The sequence below is a fragment of the Ovis aries genome, chromosome X (genome assembly GCF_016772045.2).
Source record: "Ovis aries strain OAR_USU_Benz2616 breed Rambouillet chromosome X, ARS-UI_Ramb_v3.0, whole genome shotgun sequence".
Taxonomy (NCBI): domain Eukaryota; kingdom Metazoa; phylum Chordata; class Mammalia; order Artiodactyla; family Bovidae; genus Ovis; species Ovis aries.
Genome location: NC_056080.1, coordinates 55,039,295 through 55,063,291, shown reverse-complemented (window position 1 = coordinate 55,063,291; position 23,997 = coordinate 55,039,295). Strand labels below are relative to the sequence as shown.

At 38.5% G+C, this 23,997-nt stretch overlaps 1 protein-coding gene across 1 annotated transcript in view; it reads right to left on the bottom strand.

Moving 5' to 3' along the window:
- Positions 1-23,997, bottom strand: part of DGKK (diacylglycerol kinase kappa) — a 179,206-nt gene that overhangs the window by 32,492 nt on the left and 122,717 nt on the right. The gene's annotated exons all lie outside the window — the stretch shown is intronic.

The following is a 23,997-nucleotide window of genomic DNA, read 5'->3' as shown; positions in this document are numbered from 1 at the left end:
TGTCATCTCTTATATATAATATTAAAAATAATAATCATTTTAATGCTCTATCATATCAAACTCTTTGTGAGCCCATGGACTGTAGCCCACCAGGATCCTCTACCCATGGGATCTTTCAGGCAAGAATACTAGAGTGGGTTGCCATTTCTTTCTCCAGGGAAAAATAACAGCAACCACTTATATAGAACTTGCTGTGTCCCAGGCTCTGTTCTAAGATACATACATATATATATATATATTTTTTTCAGGTAACCTTTATAACAGTCCTATGAAATAAGGATTATTATCCCCATTTCACAGAACAGAAAACTGAGGCATAGGAAAGGGGAGAGCTGTTAAATGGTAGAGCCAGGATTTGATTCCAGGTAGTCTGGTTCTTGAGTCTGCACTCCTAACTATAACTTATACTCACCCCTCTCTATCACCCTCTGTATTGAAATACATACCAAGATCTGATGATTCTATCACTTGAAAATGTTTTAAATATGGACCTATTACCACTTCAGCAGTCCAAATCACCATTATCTTTTGCCTAGAAAATTTTAGCACTGCCTATCTTTTTTCCTTGCCTCTATGCTTTATTCCTTCATTTGTTTCTCCATATACCATGGAAATATTCTGCTTAACACCTTTCTATTAGATAGCAGAATAGATAGATGGATAGATATGAGATAAAGTATAGTGAAATATTAATGGTAGAATCTACCATTCAAAATTTCCTATATGTTTGAAAATTTTATAATAAAATAAGAAAATGTTCTTCTATAATTTTCACTGTTCTTAGGATAAAAGTTCAAATTTCCTGGGGGAGAGATCAAGACAGATTAGGAGGACATGGAACTCACTTCCCCCATGAACATGAAGATACCTCTAAATGTGGAGAAAGTATCACTGAAAACGAATTGGAGACTGGCAGAAAGACTTTTGTACAACCAAGGCTATAATAAAGAGCCATACAGATTCTGGTAAGAATAGAGGAGTAGCAATCATGTTGGGACCTGTGCCCTTGGTGGGGGGCACAGAAGATGAAGAGCATTACAAAGCAGAGAGCCTCCCTGGGGAGTGAGCAGTTCAAGCCACATATTGGGCACCACATCCCTGGAATTTGACATCAGGAAGACAGGTCCCCTAAACAGGTTAGAAAACCAGTGGGACTAATAGGAAGGCTGTAAGAAACCTAGACTCAGAGTGATTCAAATCAAGAAGGCAGAGTAGGGGGATATGGAACTCAGCTTCCCCCATGAATATATCAAAAATACATCTACATGTGGAACAGTTATCACTGAAAACTAACAGGAGACTGGCAGAAAGATTCCTATATAACCAAGGCTATAAGAAAGATCCACGCAGAATCACATAGGAAGGAAGAGAATCGATCATGATGGGATGTGTCCCCAGGAGGGGATGTGTAGAAAAAGGGAGACTACCTGGGTACATGCCCTCCCTGGGGAGTGAGCAGTGACAGCTACATATCAGGCATTCCATCCCCAGGGTTCAGCAAAGGGGAGACAAGCCCCCTTGGCTGGTTGGAGGGTCAGTGGGACTAATAGGAGGGCTACAGGGAAGCCTGGACTCTGCTTGGAAGGAGCCCATGAACACTTGATAGCTCCCTAAGCAGTGCAGAAATGGTGAGTTGAAACCACTCGGGGCTGACTGGTTTTCTCTGATCACTCTGGTGTCTGCCCCAGCCTGAGCCAAGCAAATGCTCCAGCACCATTAGCAGTTCCACACAGGACTAAGGGCTGCCACAACAAGGAAAAAACTTTGCAGTAAGATGCTATGGTGTCAGTTCAGTTCAGTCGCTCAGTCGTGTCCGACTCTTTGCAACCCCATGAATCGCAGCACGCCAGGCCTCCCTGTCCATCACCAACTCCCGGAGTTTACTCAGACTCACGTCCATCGAGTCGGTGATGCCATCCAGCCATCTCGTCCTCGGTCGTCCCCTTCTCCTCCTGCCCCCAATCCCTCCCAGCATCAGAGTCTTTTCCAATGAGTCAACTCTTTGCATGAGGTATCCAAAGTACTGGAGTTTCAGCTTTAGCATCAGTCCTTCCAATGAACACCCAGGACTGATCTCCTTTAGAATGGACTAGTTGGAGCTCCTTGCAGTCCAAGGGACCCTCAAGAGTCTTCTCCAACACCACAGTTCAAAAGCATCAATTCTTTGGCGCTCAGCTTTCTTCACAGTCCAACTCTCACATCCATACATGACCACTGGAAAAACCATAGCCTTGACTAGACAGATCTTTGTTGGCGAAGTAATGTCTCTGCTTTTTAACATTGCTATGGTGTAACTACCTACAATGGAGAAGAATCTGAAAATAGAATGTGTGTGTGTATAAAACTTTGCTATACACCTGAAATATTGTAAATAAAGTAAATAAGTAAAAAAAAAAATGCTATGGTGGATAAAACCTTAAGTGGCATCTGAGTAGGGAGTGGGCATCGACTACTGGCAGTTGCAAAGTTGAAGCATCAGAGGCAGACAAGATCTCTGATGGCAGCCAGACCACCACAGCCCATGCCTCCACCCCTGTTGAATACCCACACTAGCCCCTCTTGCTCCAGCACTGTTCTACTTGGGTGAGGGTGCCAATGCTGGGAGGGGGAAGAGCACACACTTAAAAGAAACTTTTATATGTGGATTTTTGTATATGGAGATATATATATATATATATATATATATATATATATATATATATGTATATATACATATAGCAGGAGCTATATATAGCAGGCATTCCATCCCTGGGGTTCAGCAAAGGGGAGACAAGTCCCCTTGGCTGGTCGGAGGGTCAGTGGGACTAATAGGAGGGCTGCAGGGAAGCCTGGACTCTGCTTGGAAGGAGCCCATGAAAATTTGCTTGCCTGATATGTAGTCCATATATATATGACTTTTTCACATTATAGGCATTGCAGAAGGGGAAAAGAGAGAGAGAGAAGGGTGTTGAAAATGTATTAAAAGAAATTATGGCTGAAAACTTCCCAAACCTGAAAAAAAGAAACAGATATCCAAGTATAAAAAGCATGAAAGTTCCCAAATAAGATGAACCCAAGCAGATCCACACCAAGACATATAATTAAAATGTCAAAACAAATTCTAATGGCAGCAAGAGAAAAATAAAGAGTCAGTTACAAGTGAACCCCCATAAGGCTATCAGCTGATTTCTTTAGAGAAATGTTGCAGGCCAGAAGGGTATGATAAGAAATATTCAAAATACTGAAAAGGAAAAACCTGCTACCTAGGATACTCTGCCCAGCAAGGTTATTATTTAGGAGAGAGAAAGACCTCTTCAAACTAGCAAAAACCAAAATAAATGAGCAATACTAAACCTACTCTAAAAGAAATGTCCTACTCCAAATGAAAAAGAAATAAGAATCTATAGGAATGGGAAACTCCAAAATAGGAAAGGATTTAAGATAACCTAAATAAGCAAGCTTCCTTGGTGGCTCAGAGGTTAAAGCGTCTGCCTGCAATGTGGGAGACCTCGGTTCGATCCCTGGGTTGGGAAGATCCCTGGAGAAGGAAATGGCAACCCACTCCAGTGTTCTTGCCTGGAGAATCCCATGGATGGAGGAGCCTGGTGGGCTACAGTCCACGGGGTTGCAAAGAGTCGGACACGACTGAGTGACTTCACTTCACTTCAAATGAGCAAGCACATAGATTAAAAGGGCTTCCTTGGTGGCTCAGTGGTAAAGAATCCACCTGCCAACTCAGGAGACATGGGTTTGAACCCTGGGTCAGGAAGATCCCCTGAAGAAGGAAAAATTGTAAAATCAACTATAAAGACAATAAACAGTGAAGGAAAAAATGTAAAGATGTAAAATATGATTTTAAAAAATACAAAATGTTGGGGAAGGGAATTAAAATGTAGATCTTTTAGAATGTGTTTAAACTTAAATGACTATCAGTTAAAATCACATAGATATAATTATGAGTCAACATATTTGAACCCCATGGTAACCACAAATCAGAAACCTGCAAAAGATATACAAAAACCAAAAAGAAAGGAACCTAAGCATACTACGAAGGAAATAATTAAACCACAGTGGGAGAAACAGAAGAAATAAACAGAGAACTATAAAAAACAATTGGAAAACAAGTAATACAATGACAATAAGTAGCTAAAAAGCCTCTTGATGAAAGTGAAAGAGGAGAGTGAAAAATTTGGCTTAAAGCTCAACATTCAGAAAACGAAGATCATGGCATCCGGTCCCATCATTCCATGGGAAATAGATGGGGAAACAGTGTCAGATTTTATTTTGGGGGGCTCCAAAATCACTGCAGATGGTGATTGCAGCCATGAAATTAAAAGACGCTTACTCCTTGGAAGAAAAGTTATGACCAACCTAGATAGTATATTCAAAAGCAGAGACATTACTTTGCTGACTAAGGTCTGTCTAGTCAAGGCTATGGTTTTTCCAGTGGTCATGTATGGATGTGAGACTTGGACTGTGAAGAAGGCTGAATGCTGAAGAATTGATGCTTTTGAACTGTGGTGTTGGAGAAGACTCTTGAGGGTCCCTTGGACTGCAAGGAGATCCAACCAGTCCATTCTAAAGGAGATCAACCCTGGGATTTCTTTGGAAGGAATGATGCTAAAGCTGAAACTCCAGTACTTTGGCCACCTCATGCGAAGAGTTGACTCATTGGAAAAGACTCTGATGCTGGGAGGGATTGGGGGCAGGAGGAGAAGGGGACGACTGAGGATGAGATGGCTGGATGGCATCACGGACTCGATGGACGTGAGCCTGCATGAACTCCGGGAGATGGTGATGAACAGGGAGGCCTGGCGTGCTGCGATTCATGGGGTCACAAAGAGTCAGACACGACTGAGCGACTGAACTGAACTGAACATGTGCTGTGCTGTACTAAGGTGCTTCAGTCATGTTCGATTCTTTGTGACCCTGTGGACTGTAGCCAGGTTCCTCTGTCCATGGGATTTTCCAGGCAAGAATACTAGAATGGGTTACCATGCCCTCCTCCAGGGGATCTTCCCAACACAGGGATTGAACCTGTGGCTCCTGCAGCTCTTGTATTACAGGCAGATTCTTTACAGCTGAGCTACCTGGGAAGCCCAGTAAGTACATACCAATCAATTACTACTTTAAATGACTTTAAATGTCAATAGACTAAATGTTCCAAAAGACAAAGGGTGGCTGATTGGATTAAAAAACAAGACCCTTTAATATGCTACTCTTCAGGGCCAAAGACATATAGAATGAAAGTGAAGGAATGGAAAAAGATATTTCATGAAATCGTTAATGACAAGAAAGTGAGGGTAGTGGTATTCATATAGAACAAAAAAACTTTAACATGAAGGCTATAACAAAAGATGAGTGCATTATATAATCATAAAGGGATCAATATACAAAGAAGCTATTACTCTTGTTAACATATATGTACCAAACACAGGAGCCCCTAAATAAATAAAGCAAATACTAGCAGACATAAAGGGAGAATTTGACAATGATACAATATTAGTAGAGGACTTTAACACTCCCCTGATATCTATAGACATATTATCTAGACAGATGATAAGACAACAGTGAACTTAAATGACGCAATAGACTAGTTGGACTTAATAGATGTCTTACAAGACATTCCATCCCAAAATAGCAGAATACACATTCTTCTCAAGTGCTTATGGAATGTTCTCCAGGACAGATCACATGCTGGGCCACAGAACAAGTCCCAAAAAATTTAAGATAGAAATTATATCAAGTATTTTTTAATGACCAAAACAGTATGAAACTAGAAATCAACTACAAAAAGAAAAAAAAATGGTAAAAGAACAAACACATGGAGGCTACACAACACACTACTAAAAACCATTGGGACAGGATGAAATCAAAGAGGAAATCAGAAAGTCCCTCAAGACAAATGCAAATGGAAATACAATTTTCCAAAATCTATTAGATGCAACAAAAGCAGTTCTAAGAGAGAAGTTAGTGCCAATACAGGCCTTTCTCAAGAAACAAGAAAAATTTTGCATAAAACATTTTATCACCTAAAAGCATTAGAAAAAGAACAAACAAAACCCAAAGACAGTAGAAGGAAGAAAAAAAAATAAAGATCAGAGAAGAAATAAATAAAATAGAGATACTTGTACACCTGTGGCTGTTTCATGTCAAAGTATGGCAAAAACCACCACAATATTGTAATTAGCCTCAAATTAAAATAAATAAATAAATTAAAAAAATAAAAAAAAACAATAGAAAAGATCAATGAAACCAAGAACTGGTTCTTTGAAATGATAAAATTGATAAACTTTTCACCAGGGTCACCAAGAAAAAAAGAGTGAGGACCCAAATAAAATAAAAATGAAAGAGGAGACAAAACAGCTAATAACACAAAAATGTAAAAAATCATAAGAGAATACTATGTTATATGCCGACAAATTGGACAACCTAGAAGAAATGAACAAATTTCTAGAAAAATACAGCCTGGTAAGACTGATTCAAGAAGAAACAATTTGAACAGAATAATCACTACAAGTAAAATTCAATTTGTAATAAAAATCTCTAGCTAAGAACAGTCTAGGATCAGATGGTTTCAGAAAAGAATTCTAACAAAGATATTTGTTGCTGTTCAGTCGCTCAGTTATGTCTGACTCTTTGCAACCCCATGGACTGTAGCATGCCAGGCTTCCCAGTCCTTCACCATCTCCCAGAGCTTGCTCAAACTCATGTCCATTGAGTCGGTGATGCCATCCAACCATCTCATCCTCTGTGTCCCCTTTTTCTCCTGCTTTCTATCTTTCTGAGCATCAGAGTCTTTTTCGATGAGTTGGCTCTTTGCATCTGGTGGCTAAAGTATTGGAGCTTCAGCATCAGTCCTTCCAATAAATATTCAGGGTTGACTTTATTTAGGATTGACTGGTTTGATCTCCTTGCAGTACAAGGGACTCTCAAGTCTTCTCCAACACCGCAATTCAAAAGCATCAATTCTTTGGTGCACAGCCTTCTTTATGGTCCAACTCTCATGTCTGTACATGACTATTGGAAAAACCATAGCTAGATGGACCATAACTAGATGGTCCTTTGTCAGCAGAGTAATGCCTCTGCGTTTTTCAAAGATATAGACAAGAGTAAATAATCCCTGTCAAATTGTTCTAAAACTTGAAGAGGAAGGAGTACTCGCAAATTTATTCTACAAGGCCACCCTTATCCTGATACCAAAATACAACAACAACAACAAAAAAAAAACACTACAAAAAAAGAGAAAATTATAGGCCTATATATATATATATATATATATATATATATATATATATATGTATATATATATATATTTAAAAAGCTTTTTATTTTGTATTGGGGTATAGCTGACTAACAATGTTGTGATAGTTTCAGGTGAACAGCAAAGGATCTCAGCCATATATGTACATGTGTCCCTTCTCCAAACTCTGCCACATAAGACTGAGCAGAGTTCCACTAGGTCCTAGCTGGTATTCCATTTTAAATATACCAGTGTGCACATGTCCATCCCAAACTCCCTAACTATCCCTTCCCCTCATCCTTCCTCCTGGCAACCATAAATTCACTAAGGCTGTGAGTATGTTTCTGTTTTGTAAGTAAGTTCATTTATATAATTTCTTTTTAGATTCCATATATAAGGGATGTCATATGATATTTCTTCTTCTCTGTCTGACTTCACTCAGTTTGACACTGTCTAGGTCCATCCTTGTTGCTGAAAATGGCATTATTTTATTCTTTGCAATGGCTGAGTAATATTCTGAAATTGCCTATATGTACCACATCTTCTTTATCCATTCCTCTGTCGATTGACATTTTGGTTTCTTCTATGTCTTGGCTATTGTAAACAGTGCTGCAGTGAACATTGGGGTGCATGTATCCTTTTGGATCATGTTTTTCTCTGGATAAATGCCCAGGAGTGTGATTGCAGGGTCATCAGTTCAGTTCAGTTGCTCAGTCGTGTCCGACTCTTTGCGACCCCATGATTCACAGCACGCCAGGCCTCCCTGTCCATCACCATCTCCTGGAGTTCACTCAGGCTCATGTCCATCGAGTCCGTGATGCCATCCAGCCATCTCATCCTCTGTTGTCCCCTTCTCCTCCTGCCCCCAATCCCTCCCAGCCTCAGAGTCTTTTCCAATGAGTCAACTCTTCGCATGAGGTGGCCAAAGGACTGGAGTTTCAGCTTTAGCATCATTCCTTCCAAAGAAATCCCAGGGCTGATCTCCTTCAGAATGGACTGGTTGGATCTCCTTGCAGTCCAAGGGACTCTCAAGAGTCTTCTCCAACACCACAGTTCAAAAGCATCAATTCTTCGGCGTTCAGCCTTCTTCACAGTCCAACTCCCACACCCATACATGACTACTGGAAAAACCATAGCCTTGACTAGACGGACCTTAGTCGGCAAAGTAATGTCTCTGCTTTTGAATATACTATCTAGGTTGGTCATAACTTTTCTTCCAAGGAGTAAGCGTCTTTTAATTTCGTGGCTGCAGTCACCATCTGCAGTGATTTTGGAGCCCCCCAAAATAAAGTCTGACACTGTTTCCACTGTTTCTCCATCTATTTCCCATGAAGTGATGGGACCAGATGCCATGATCTTTGTTTTCTGAATGTTGAGCTTTAAGCCAACTTTTTCACTCTTTACTTTTACTTTCATCAAGAAGCTTTTTAGTTCCTCTTCACTTTCTGCCATAGGATGTTGTCATCTGCATATCTGAGGTTATTGATATTTCTCCTGGCAATCTTGATTCCAGCTTGTGTTTCTTCCAGTCCAGCGTTTTTCATGATGTACTCTGCATAGAAGTTAAATAAGCAGGGTGACAATATACAGCCTTGATGTACTCCTTTTCCTATTGGGAACCAGTCTGTTGTTCCATGTCCAGTTCTACCTGTTGCTTCCTGACCTGCATACAGATTTCTTAAGAGGCAGGTCAGGTGGTCTGGGATTCCCATCTCTTTCAGAATTTTCCACAGTTTATTGTGATCCACACAGTCAAAGGCTTTGGCACAGTTAATAAAGCAGAAATAGATGTTTTTCTGGAACTCTCTTGCTTTTTCCATGATCCAGCGGATGTTGGCAATTTGATCTCTGGTTCCTCTGCCTTTTCTAAAACCAGCTTGAACATCAGGAATTTCACAGTTCACATACTGCTGAAGCCTGGCTTGGAGAATCTTGAGCATTACTTTACTAGCACGTGAGATGAGTGCAATTGTGCGGTAGTTTGAGCATTCTTTGGCATTGCCTTTCTTTGGGATTGGAATGAAAACTGACCTTTTCCAGTCCTGTGTCCACTGCTGAGTTTTCTAAATTTGCTGGCCTATTGAGTGCAGCACTTTCACAGCATCATCTTTCAGGATTTGAAATAGCTCCACTGGAATTCCATCACCTCCACTAGCTTTGTTCGTAGTGATGCTTTCTAAGGCCCATTTGACTTCACATTCTAGGATGTCTGGCTCTAGATGAGTGATCACACCATCGTGATTATCCGGGCTATGAAGATCTTTTTTTGTACAGTTCTTCTGTGTATACTTGCCACCTCTTCTTAATATCTTCTGCAGGGTCATTTGGTAGCTCTATTTTTATTTTTTTGAGGAAGCTCCATATTGTTCTCCATAGTGTATAGGCCAATATCTTTGATGAATATAGAGGCAAAAATCCTCAAGAAAATATTAGGAAACTGAATCCAGCAATATATAAAAAGGATCATACACCATGATCAAGTTGAATTTATTCCAGGATCAAAAGGGTGGAGTAACATTTGCAAATCAATAAATGTGATGTACAACAGTAGTCCCAAAATTTTGGCACCAGTGATCAGTTTTACAGAAGACAATTTTTCCACAGACCTGCACGTGGTGCGGAGAGGCGGGGGATGGTTCAGGTAGTAATGGGAGCAATGGGGAAAAATGAGATGCAGCAGATGAAGCTTTGCTTGCTCACCTGCCACTCACCTCCTGCTCTGCAGCCTGGTTCCTAACAGGCCATGGACCAGTAGCAGTCCATGACTCAGGGACTGGGGACCCCTGATGCACAACATTAACAAAAGGAAGGATAAAAATGTCACATGATCATCTCAATAGATGCAGAAAAAGCATTTGAAAAATTTCAACATCCATTCATCACTTCATGACAAATAGATGGGGAAACAGTGGAAATAGTGGCTGATTTTATGTTTCTAGGCTTCAAAATCACTGCAGATGGTGATTGCAGCCATGAAATTAAAAGACACATACTCCTTGGAAGGCAAGTTATGACCAACCTATACAGCATATTCAAAAGCAGAGACATTACTTTGCCAACAAAGGTCCATCTAGTCAAGGCTATGGTTTTTCCAGTAGTCACGTATGGATGTGAGAGTTGGACTACAAAGAAAGCTGAGCACAGCAGAATTGATGCTTTTGAACTATGGTGTTGGAGAAGACACTTGAGAGTCCCTTGGACTGCAAGGAAATCCAACCAGTCCATCCTAAAGATCAGTGCTGGGTGTTCATTGGAAGGACTGATGTTGAAGCTGAAACTCCAGTACTTTGGCCACCTGATGTGAAGAGCTGACTCATTGGAAAAAACCCTGATGCTGGGAAAGATTAAGGGCAGGAGGAGAAGGGGATGACAGGGGATGAGATGGTTGGGTGTTATCACCGACTCAATGGACATGGGTTTGGGTGGACTCCAGGAGTTGGTGATGGATAGGGAGGCCTGGCGTGCTGCAGTTCATGGGGTCACAAAGAGTGGGACATGACTGAGTGACTGAACTGAACTGAACTGACATTCATGTTAAAAATTCTCATATAGTACATATAGAAGAAACATGTCTCAACATAATTAAGGCCATATTGATAAACCCATAACCAACATCATACTCAGAGATGAAAAGCTGTAAACCTTCTCATTGTATTCTGGAACAAGACAAGGATGCCCACTCTTACTACTTCTGTCTAACATAGTAATGGAAGTTCTAGCCACAGTAATCAGAGAAGTAAAAAAAATAAAAAGCATCCAAATTAGAAGGAAAGAGGCAAAACTGTCACTATTTGCAGATGACACTATATTTATATAGGGAATTCTAAAGTGTCTGCCCCCAAATATTAGGGCTAATAAATGAATTCAATAAGGTTGAAGGATACAAGACTACTATATAAAAATATATTGCATTTCTATACACTAACAAGGAAATTTTAGAAACAGAAAGTAAAAGATCATCCTGTTTGAAATCACAACCAGAAGAATAAAACACTAAGAATAAACTTAACGAAGGAGGTGAAAGGCCTATAATCTAAAATTTGAAAAAACACTGATTAAGGGAATTGAAAACAATTTAAAGAAATGGAAATATACCCTATACCCTCGGATTAGAAGAATAAATATTTTTAAGTTGGCCATACTACCCAAAGCAATCTGCAGATTAAATGGCAAAGAGTCTGCCTGCAATGCAGGGGACCCAGGATCAATTCCTGGGTTGGGAACATTCCCTAGAGAAGGGCATGACAACACACACCAGTATTCTTGCCTGGAGAATCCCATGGACAGGGGAGCCTGGTGGGCTACAGTCCATAGGGTTGCAATGAGTCAGACATGACTGACTACATCTATCAAAACACCCATGACATTTTTCACAGAATCAGAACAAATAAAAATCCATATGGAACTACAAAAGACCCCAAATTGCCGTAGCCATCTTGAGAAAAAAGAACAAATTGGAGGTATAACCCCCCCCCAGACTTCAGAATATACTACAAAGCTACAGTAATCAAACAGCATGGTACTAGCACAAAAACAGATACATAGATCAGTGGAGTAGAATAGAGAACCAGAAATGAACCCATACATCTATTGTCAATTAATTTATGAGAAATGAGTCAAGAATATACAGTCAAGAAAAGACAGTCTCTTTAGCAAGTGGTATTGGGAAAACTGGACAACCACATGTAAAACAATGAGATTAGAACATTCCCTCAGACCATATACACAAATAAACTTGAATTGGTTTAAAGACGTAAGTGTAAGACATGACGCCATGAAAGTCCTAGAAGAGAACACAGGCAGAACGCTCTTTGCAAAACTGTAGCAATATTTTTGGTCAGTCTCCTAAGTCAAAGGAAATAAATGCAAAAATAAAACAATGGGGCCTATTTAAACTTAAAAGCTTTTGCACAGCAAAGGAAATTTTCAATAAAATGAAGATAAAACATATGAAAGGAGAGAAAATATTTCCAAGTGATGTGGCTGACAAGGGGTTAATATCTAAAATACACAAAGAGCTCATAGAACTCAATACCACAAAAAGAAACAACCCAATCAACAAATGGGCAGAAGACTTCAATAGACATTTTTCCAAAGAAGACTATATGGCTAACAGGCACATGAGAAGATGATCAACATCAGTAATTATTACAGAAATGCAAAACAACAATGAGATATCACCTCACATCTGTCAGAATGGCTATTATCAAAAAGTCTACAAATAACAAATTTTGGATAGGATGTGGAGAAATGGAAACCTTCATACACTACTGGTGGGGTTTTACACTGTTTCCAGTCACTATGGGAAACTGTACGGAGTTTCTTCAAAAAACTAAAAATAGAACTATGATATGATCCAGCAATTTCAGTGCTAGGTGTGTATTTGCAGAAAATGAAAACACTAATTTGAAAAGATTCATGGACCTCAATGTTCACAGCAGCACTATTTATAATAGCCAAGATATGGAAGCAACTTGAGTGCCCATCAACAGATGAATGGATACAGATGTGGTTTATACATACAATACTACTGGAATACTACTAAGCTCCCCCCCAAAATGGAATTCTGCCATTTATAACAATGTGAATAGACCTTGGGGGTATTATGATTAATGAAATATATCAGTGAGAAAAAAAGAGTACTTTATCACTTATACATAGGATATGAAAAATAAAACAAATGTATACTTAAAGAATAAAAACAGACTCACAGGTGTAGAGAACAAACTAGTGGTTGCAAGTGTAGAGGGAACAGGGAGGGGTGAGATAGGGGTGTCAGATTTAGAAATACAAAATAAATATATATTTATAAAATACAAGCAAGTTATATATAGAATAAATAAACAACTTGGATGTATTGTACAGCAAACAAACCAAAGAAACCTTTTTCTTTGCTAGTGATCACACACACATATGATTTCTCCTGAAACAAGGCAGAAGAAACAGATTGAAACTGAATAGGACTCTGGCCAGTTTCCCACAACCTCTGGCCCATGGCCAGCCTGAGCCAAGAACCCATTTTATCCCACTTGCTTCACAATAGTAGTTCTACACTAGGGTGAGAATGGCTGAGGGGAGCGCTCAGATGTGAGGGACTATGCCAGCCCAGATCCTGAACGGCATCTAAATGAGGCAGGGGCCTCAAACTGGAGTTTACGGAGGCACCACATCAAAAGTATTCCAGGATGCTGAGTGAAACTAAGGACACCACAGTCTGTGCCCAGGCCCATGCCAAGTGCCCTCTCCAGCCCCTCTTTCTGTAGTTCTATTCCCCTCTGGGGAAGTGTGCTGGTGCTGGGAGGGAATAGAGCTTAGAGGGAATAGAGCTATCTTAGACTTGACCCTCAGGGCTTTTGCTCCAGCAGTTTGGGACCTGCCCTCACTCTAAGAGGGTAGTGTTGGCACTGAAGGAAGGAGAAACCCTGCTTCACACCTGACTCTGGCTCTTGTTGCTGTATCTCCAGCATTGCCTCCTAACAAGATGATAGCTGCTAGCATACTCTGGGGAAAGACATGACTTGTGCTCAAGTCAGGTGTAGCTCTCCCACTAAAGTCCTTGGGCACAGGCAGAGTGTGTGGGGATGCCCATAAACAAGAACACCCCTTCAAGGCTGGAAAAAGGTAATTGTTTCATCTAATTTCATAGAATATATACAGCAAAACTGAGAAGACAGAGGGATTTGTTTCATTGAAAAAACAGGAGAAACCCCCTGAAAAAGCAATTAATGAAACAGAAATAAATGATTTGCTAAATAAAGAATTCAAAGCATTAGTAATAGATAGGCTAACTGAATTAGGGAAAAGAATAGATGAACACTGAGAATTTTAACACAGGGATAAGAATTTTTTAAAGATGAAATGAAAAACAGGCTAGAAGGCATTAACAGGAGCCTAGGTGATACAGAAGAATGCATAAGTTATCTGGAAGACAGAATAACAGAAAGGACACAATCAGAGCAGCAAAAAGAAAACTAAAAAAAATGATAACAGTTTAGTGATAATTAGGACAATATTAAAGCATACCAACATCTGCACTATAGGGGTCTCAGAAGCAAAGTGGGGGGGGATGTTGAAAATGTATCTGATGAAGTTATGGCTGAAAACTTCTTAAACGTGAAGAAGGAAACCAATATCCATGTACATGAAGCTTAGAGGATTCTAAACAAGATGAATCCCAACAAACCCACACCAAAAAAGTAATTAAAACAGCAAAAGTTTAAGATAAAGAATTCTAAAGGCAGCAAGAGAACTCAAAAGAATCATGAGAATCTTATAAAGAACCTTCATAACGCTATCAGCTGATTTCTCTGCAGAAAACTTGCAGGGCAGAAGGAAGGGCATGCTGTATATAAAGTCCTAAAAGGGAAAAACTTGCAACCTAGGATACTCTACCCAGCAAGATTACCATTTAGAATTGGAGGAGAGAAAAAAGAACTTCCCAGACAAGCAAAAACTAAAAACACTGAGCAATAAAAACCTATCCTAAAAGAAATGTTAAAGGGTCTTCTCTAATTGAAAAGGCTACATTTACATTTGCTGTTGTTTAGTCACTAAGTCATGTCCAACTTTTTGTGACTCAGGGACTGTAATCTGCTAGGCTCTTCTGTCCAGGCAAGAATACTGGAATTGGTTGCCATTTCCTTCTCCAGCAGAGTTTCTGGACACAGGGCTCAAACCCATGCCTCCTCATTGGAGGTAGATTCTTTACCATTGAGCCACCAGGGCAGACTTACATTTACATTAGTAAAGGCAAATATATAGTAAAGGCTGAGAATCAACCACCTAAATAAGCCAGTACAAAGATTGAAAAAAAAGTAAAATCAATTATAACTACAATAAACTGAAGGGATAAACATAGAGATGTAAAATATTATATCAAAAACAAAATGTGGGGAGGGGGGTAAAAAAGTAGATAGTTTAGAATGTGTTTGAACTTAAAGGACTAACAGTTTTAAAAAAGTAGGTCAACATATAGAAACCCATTGGTAACCACAAATTAAAAACCTACAACTGAAACATAAAACCACAGTGAAAATAATATAAGTATACCAATAAGGAAAACCATCAAACAACAAGGGAAGAAACTAAAAGAAGAATGGTTAAATACAAACACAAGTATAATATAATTAACAAATTGGCAATAAATACATACCTATCACTAATTACTTTAAAGGTCAATGGACTAAATATTCCAATTGAAAAACTTAAGGTGGCTGATTGGATCAAAATAAGACCCGTATATATGCTGCTTACAAGAGACTCATTTCAGAGTTAAAGACACACATGGACTGAAAACCAGAGGATGGAAAAACATATTTCATGTAAATGAAAACACTAAGAAAATTGGAATAGGAATATTCATATAGGACAAAACAGTCTTTAACAAAAGATGAAGGGTATTATATAATGACAAAGTGATAAATACAATCAAGATACAACACTCCTTAACGTATACACACCAAATATAGGAACACCTGACTATATAAAGCAAATATTAACAAACATGAAGGGAAAAGTTGACAATAATACAAATATAGTAGGGGACTTTAACACCTCACTTATGTCAATAGACATATCATCTAGAGAGAAAATCAAGAAGGAGACAGTCTTAAATGACATATTATACCAGTTGGACTTAATATCAGTAGATATCTATAGGACATTCCATCCCAAAACAGCAGAATACACATTATTTTCAAGTGCACATGGAATGTTCTCCAGGACAGATCACATGATAGGCCACCAAACAAGCCTCAACAAATTTGAGAGGATAGAAATTATATCAAGCATTTTTTCTGACCATGACAATATGAAGCTAGAAATCAATTACAGAAAGAGAGATGGAAAAACACGAACATGTGAAGACGAAACAACATGCTACTAAAAAAAATTCATGGGACAATGATGAAGTCAAAGAGGAAATCAGAAAATATCTTGATACAAGTGAAAATGGAGACAAAACTTTCCAAAATCTGTGGGAAACAGCAAAGAAGTTCTAAGTGGGAAATTTACAGGGATACAGGCCTACCTCAAGCAACAAGAAAAATCTCAAGTAAACAACTTATACTACCACCCAAAAGATAAAAAGAGCAAATGAATCCCAAAGTCATCAGAAGGCAGGAAATAAAGTTCAAGAGAATATAAATAAAATACAGGCCCCCATAAGAAAATGATAGAAAAGATCAATGAAACTAAGTGTTGGTTCTTTGAAAAGATAAAATTGATAAACCTTCAGTGAGGCTCACCAAGAAGAAAAGAAAGAGGACTCAAATAAGAAATGAAACAGGAGACATAACAACCAATACCACAGAGATTCAAAAAGAATACTATGAACAGTTATATGCCAATAAATTGAACAACCTAGAAGGAATGAGCACGTTTCTAGAAATATACAATCTTTCAAGACTGAATAAGGAAGAAATAGACAATCTGAACAGACTGATCACTAGTAGTAAATTTGAATTTGTAATAAAATAATCTTCCAGCAAACGAAAGTCCACAATTGTATGACTTCACAGGAGATTCTACCAAACATACAGAGAAGAGCTAATACCTAGTCTTCTCAAACTATTCCAAAAAATTGAAGAAAAAGGAACACTTCCAAATTCGTTGTACAAGGCCACTTTTACCCTGATACCAAAACCAGACAAAGACATCACACACACAAAATTACACACCAATATCTTTGATGACTATAGATGTAAAAATCCTCAGCAAAATATTGGCAAACCAAATCCAATAACATATAAACATAATTATATACCATAATTAAGTTGGATTTATTCCAGGGATGTAAAGATGATTCAATATTTGCAAATTAATCAATGTGACATATCACATTAACAAAAGGAAGGAAAAAATCACATGACCATCTCAATAGATGCAGAAAAAGCATTTGACAAAATTCAAAATCCATTCATGATAGAACTCTCATCCCAGTGGGTATAGAGGGAATATATCTCAACATAATTAAGGCCATTGTGACAAATCCACAGGCAACATCATACTCAGTGGTAAAAAGCTGAAAGCCTTTGCTCTAAAATCAAGAATGAGACATGGATACTCATTAGAAGTTACTTATATTTAACATATTATTGGAAGTCCTAGCCATAGCAGTCAGAAAATAAAAAGAAATAAAAGGCATCCAAATTAGAAGGGAAGTAGTAAAATTGTCACAAGTTGCAGGTGACATGAAACTATATATAGAAAACTCTAAATTTTCCACAAAACATTATTAGAGCCAGAAAAGAATTCAGTAAAGTTGCAGGATACAAGATAAATGTACACAAATTTGTTGCTTTCCTCTACACAAATGATGAGCTATCAGAAAAAGAAAGCAAGAAAATAATCTTGTTTAAAATTGCATAGAAGAAGAATAAAATAATTAGGAATAAATCTAACCAAGGAGGTGAAAGACCTATACTCTGAAAACTATAAAACCTTGATGAAAGAAACTGAAGATGATACAATGAAATGGGAATATATCTCTTGTTCATGGGTTGAAAAAGTTAATATGGTTTAAAATGTCCATAGTACTTGAAGCAATCTATAGATTTAATGCAATCTCTAGCAAATATCCAGGATATCTTTCACAGTACTAGAATAATCCTAAATTTTATATGGAACCACAAAAGAACCACAATTGCCAAAGCCATCTTGAGAAAAAAGAACAAACTGGGAAGTATCATGCTACTTGACTTCAAACTATATTACAAAGCTACAGTAATCAAACAGCATGGTACTGGCACAAAAACAGACACAAAGATAAATGGAACAGAAGAGAGAGCTCAGAAATAAACCTTTAGATTTATGATCAATTAATCTATAAGAAATGAATCAAGAATACACAATGAAGAAAAGACTATCTCTTCAATAAATGGTGCTGGGATCACTGGTCAGTTACATGCAAAAGAATAAAATTAGGCATTGAAACATGTATACTATCATGTAAGAAATAAATCAATAGTCTAGGTTCGATACAGGATACAGGATGCTTGGGGCTGGTACACTGGGATGACCAAGAGAGATGATATGGGGAGGGTGGTGGGAGGGGGGTTCAGGGTTGGGAACTCATGTATACTTGTGGTGGATTCATGTCAATGTATGGGAAAACCAATACAGTATTGTAAAGTAAAAAAATAAAATTTAAATTAAAAAAAGAACATTTTCTCATACCATGTACAAAAAATAAACTCAAAACTGATTAAAGATCTATAAACCTAGCTTGGGGCTGGTGCATGGGGATGACCCAGAAAGATGTTAGGGGAGGGAGGTGGGAGGAGGGTTCATGTTTGGGAATGCATGTAAGAATTAAAGATTTTAAAATTTTAAAAATAAAAAAATTAAAAAAAAAATAAATAAATAAATAAAACAAATATCTAAGAAGACTGATGAAAAACTTCAGATTAAAATATTTTATAATTTTTTACTGTATTGCATTTTCAAATTGTAAGGTGAAGGTTTGGTAATTATAATTTCCTTTTTTCTTTTCAAGGAGAATGTGACTTTTCAAATACCAATATAGGTTAACATACCTTCGTTAAATATGCAAAAGGTAAGTAAGAGTTTAAAAGTTTTGGGGTAGTCTTCCTTAGGGAAACATATAAAAAGAAAATAAAAATTCCTAAGTAGCATTCAATCAATTCTCCTATCATTTTCTTTTCCATTATATATTGATAAACATTGTTCAAAAATAAATATGTCATATTGTAGAATAAATATAATGAAGTCCACAAAATGTCCATATTACTCATTTTGGCAGATTATTATCTTCCAAAGATGTCTACAAAACTATCTCCTACCCTATAATTTCCTCTAGAACCTTGCCACTCCACCATCAAATAGTGGAGTCTGTATTTCCTCTTCTTGAATCAGAGTGGGCCTTCGTGACTACCTCCATTTACAGCGTGGAGCATAAATGATGCTGTTTAACTCCAATTGGTAGGACATAAAATGTAGTGTACTTTCACCTGTATCGCTGTTGGATCCATCAATCCCCCTGTAAGCAATCTGATTTCCCTGAGGCTGCCATACTGCAAGGGAGTCTGAACTACTACATGAGGAGAAACCTGGGATCTATCTGAAGAAAGAGCTGCCCGCCAGTCTCCAACTCTCTCAGTCATCTGTTCCAGATCTATCCAACTTCCGACTGCAGCTGTATGAGAGACCCCAAACCAGAACCACCCATTCCATCCCCTCCTGAATTCCTAACCTATAGATACTGTGAGACATAAAAACATATTTGATGTTGTTTTGAGCCACTGAATTTAGCAATGATTAGCTATGTAGAAATAGATAATAAAAAATCTCATTCCTTTGAAAAAAAAAAAAGATCTATAAACCTAGAAGAGAACATAAGCAGCATACTACTTTATATAAGTTGTAGCAATATTTTTTTGTATATGTCTAAGACAAAAGAAATAAAAACAAAATTAGCAAGTGGGACCTAATTAAACTTGAAGGTTTTGGCACAGCAAAGGAAACCACTGACAAAATGAAATGACAACCTACTGAATGAAAGAAAATATTCATATATGATATGACCAGAATTAGGGGTTCATAGCCAAAAAAATAAAAAACAGAACTCAATATTAAAAAAAAACAAACAAAACAACCTACCAAAATGGGCAGAAGGTCTCCCAGAATAATGGAAATAAAAGCAAAAATAAACAAATGGGACCTACTTAAGCTCAGAAGCTTTTGCACAGCAAAGGAAACAATAAGCAAAATGAAAAGACAACCCACAGATTGGAAGAAAATGTTTGCAAATGATGTGACTGATAAGGGATTAGTCTCCAAAATTTTTGAACAGCTTATGACACTTAACAGTATCAAAACAAACAACCCAATCAGAAAAAGGGAAGAATAGATGTTTCTCCAAAGAAGACATACAGATGGAGATGAGGCACATGAAAAGATATTCAACATCATTAATTACTGGGGAAATGGAAATCCAAACTACAATGAGATAATATCTCACACCAGCCAGAATTGCTATCATCAAAAAATTGACAAACGATAAATGCTGGAGAGGGTGTGGAGAGAAGGGAACCCTCTTATTGGTATAGCTACTATGGATAACAGAATGGAGGTTCCTTAAGAAAAAAAGCAAACTAAAAATAGAGCTACCATCAGCTCAGTTCAGTTCAGTCTCTCAATCGCGTCCGACTCTTTGCGACCCCATGAATTGCAGCACGCCAGGCCTCCCTGTTCATCACCAACTCCCGGAGTTCACTCAGACTCATGTCCATTGATTCAGTGATGTCATCCAGCCATCTCATCCTCTGTCGTCCCCTTCTCCTCCTGCCCCCAATCCCTCCCAGCATCAGAGTCTTTTCCAGTGAGTCAACTCTTTGCATGAGGTGGCCAAAGTACTGGAGTTTCAGCTTTAGCATCACTCCTTCCAAAGAACACCCAGGACTGATCTTTAGAATGGACTGGTTGGATCTCCTTGCAGTCCAAGGGACTCTCAAGAGTCTTCTCCAACACCACAGTTCAAAAGCATCAATTCTTTGGCACTCAGCTTTCTTCACAGTCCAACTCTCACACCCATACATGACTACTGGAAAAACCATAGCCTTGACTAGATGGACCTTTGTTGGCAAAGTAATGTCTCTGCTTTTGAATATGCTGTCTAGGTTGGTCATAACTTGCCTTCCAAGGAGTATGTGTCTTTTAATTTCATGGCTGCAATCACTGTCTGCAGTGATTTTGGAGCCCCCCAAAATAAAGTCTGACACTGTTTCCACTGTTTCCCATCTATTTCCCATGAATTGCTGGGACCGGATGCCATGATCTTCGTTTTCTGAATGTTGAGCTTTAAGCCAACTTTTTCACTCTCCTCTTTCACTTTCATCAAGAGGCTTTTTAGTTCCTCTTCACTTTCTGCCATAAGGGTGGTGCCATCTGCATATCTGAAGTTATTGATACTTCTCCCGGCAATCTTGATTCCAGCTTGTGCTTCTTCCAGCCCAGCGTTTCTCATCATGTACTCTGCATATAAGTTAACACTCCTGGGCATTTTTCCAGAGAAAAACATGATCCAAAAGGATACATGCACCCCAATGTTCATTGCAGCACTGTTTACCATAGCCAAGACATAGAAGCAACTTGAATGTCAATTGACAGAGGAATGGATAAAGAAGATGTGATACATATATGCAATTTTGGAATATTACCCAGCTATTTAAAAAAAATAATGCCATTTGCAGCAACATGGATGGACCTAGACAGTGTCATACTGAGAGAAGTAAGTCAGACAAGAGGAGTAGAAATATCATATGACATCCCTTATATATGGAATCTAAAAAGAAATGATAGAAATGAACTTACTTAAAAAACAGAAACAGACTCACAGACTTAGAGTGTGAGTTCATGGTTGCCAGGAGGAAGGGCAGGGGGAAGAGATAGTGAGTTTGGGATGGACATGTGCACACTGGTATATTTAAAATGGATTACCAAAAAGGACCTACTGTATAGCACATGGAACTCTGCTCAATCTTATGTGGCAGAGTTTGGAGAAGAATGGATACTTGTATATGTATGGCTGAGACCCTTTGCTGTTCTCCTGAAACTATCAAGCTATTTGGACTACACCCAGTGCAAAATAAAAAATTTAAAGTAAAATGAGCAGAAGATCTGAATAGACATTTTTCCAAAGAAGATATACAAATGGCCAACAGGCTCAAGAAAAAGATGCTCAAAACTGCTAATCATTAGAGAAATACAAATGAAAACCACAATGAGATACCACTTCACACCTGTCAGAATAACTATCATAAAAAAGACAATACATAGTAAACACTTGTGAGGATGCTGAGAAAAGGGAACCCAATTATACCATCAGTAGGAATATAAATTGGTACAGCCATTATGGAAAACAGTATGAAAATTCCCGAAAAAACTGATAATTGAACTACCATATGATTTATAAATTCCATTCCTAGGAATATACCTGAAGAAATGAAAACACTTATTTGAAAAGATACATGTATCTCAATATTCTTAGCAGCATTATTTACAATGACCAAAATATGGAAGCAACCTAAATATCTATCAACAGATGAATGGATAAAGAAGATTTGGGTGTGTGTGTGTGTGTGTGTGTGTGTACACACACAAAATGGGATATAACAGTCATAGAAAGAATGAAATTCTGCTATTTTCAAAAATGTGGATGGACCTAGAGGGTATTATTCATAGTGAAATAAGTAAAAATAGAAAGACAAATACTGTTACCACTTATATGTGGAATCTAAAATATAATACAAAAGGATTAATACTAGAAGACAGAAATAGACTCAGATATTTAGAAAAAGCTGGTGGCTACAAGTGGGGAGAAGGAAGATGGAAAGAGCAAGGCAGGAATATGAGATTATGAGATACAAACTACTATCTATAAAATAAGCAATAAAGATATATTATATTGCACAGCAAAATATAGCTATTATATTGTAATAACTTTAAACTTTGTGTGCATGTGTGCTAAGTTGCCTCAGTCATGTCCGACTCTTTGCAATCCTAGGGACTACAGCCTGTCAGACTCCTCTACCCATGAAATTCTCTAGGCAAGAATATTGGAGTGGGTTTCCATGCTCTCCTTCAGGGAGTCTTCCCCACCCAGGGATCGAACCCAGGTCTCCTGCATTGCAGGAAGATTCTTTACCATCTGAGCCACCAGGGAAGCCCTAAATCAACTATGTGTTGAAAGTGTTAGTCACTCAGTTGTATCCAACTCTTTGCGACCCTATGGACTGTAGCCTGCCAGGCTCCTCTGTCCATGGAATTCTTCAGGCAAGAATACTGGAGTGGATTGTCATTCCCTTCTCCAGGGGATCTTCCTGACCCAGGAACGGAACCTGGGTCCCCTGCATTGCAGGCAGATTCTTTACTGTCTGAGCCACCAGGGGAGCCCTAAATTAACTAAAAAAAAAAAAGTTTATAAACTTCCTGCCATGGTTTACCAGGTCCTTCCTGGCCTGATCCCGGATTGCCTTTCCAACCTCATGTTTGGTTACTTTCCCTATATACCCGCTATGGCTAAGGCCCCTATGCCTTAGCCATTATGAATGCATTTATGTTCTGTGAATATTCCATGCTCTTTCCTTTGTAACACACACTGTTCCATCTTTCTGAAACAGGCTTCCTCTTTTCTTATTATCTTAATTAACTCCCTCTGGTCCTTGAATTGCTTCTGAAATGACCTTCTGAGTTTTCCCTGATTTTCCCCAGACTGGGTTAGGTATGTGTGTGCTAAGTCGCTTTAGTCATGTCTGACTTTTTGCGACACTATGGACTGCAGCCCACTAGGCTCTTCTGTCCATGGGATTCTTCAAGCAAGAATACTGGAGTGGGTTGCCATGCCCTCCTCCAGGGGATCTTTCAGACCCAGGGATCAAACTGGCATCTCTTACACCTACCTGGAATGGCAGGTGGGTTCTTTACCACTAGCACCACCTGGGAAGCCCCGGGTTAGGTACACCTGCTGGGTATTTCCATTCCCTTCTATTTCATTATATACAAACACTATTACTATTTTATTAAACTATTTTTCTACCACTGCACATAGACTATGGGCTCCATGACAGCATGAACTGTGCCAATCTTCTTTGCCAATTAGCCTATAAGAACAACTCCTAGAACAGTATCTCACACACTATAGTTAATCCATATTTTCTGATGGAATTATATCCCCAACACCTCACACAGTTTTGTTTGGTAAAGAACTGCTGATTGAAATGTCCCTAATCCTCATTGATCTCATCTTCATCAAGACC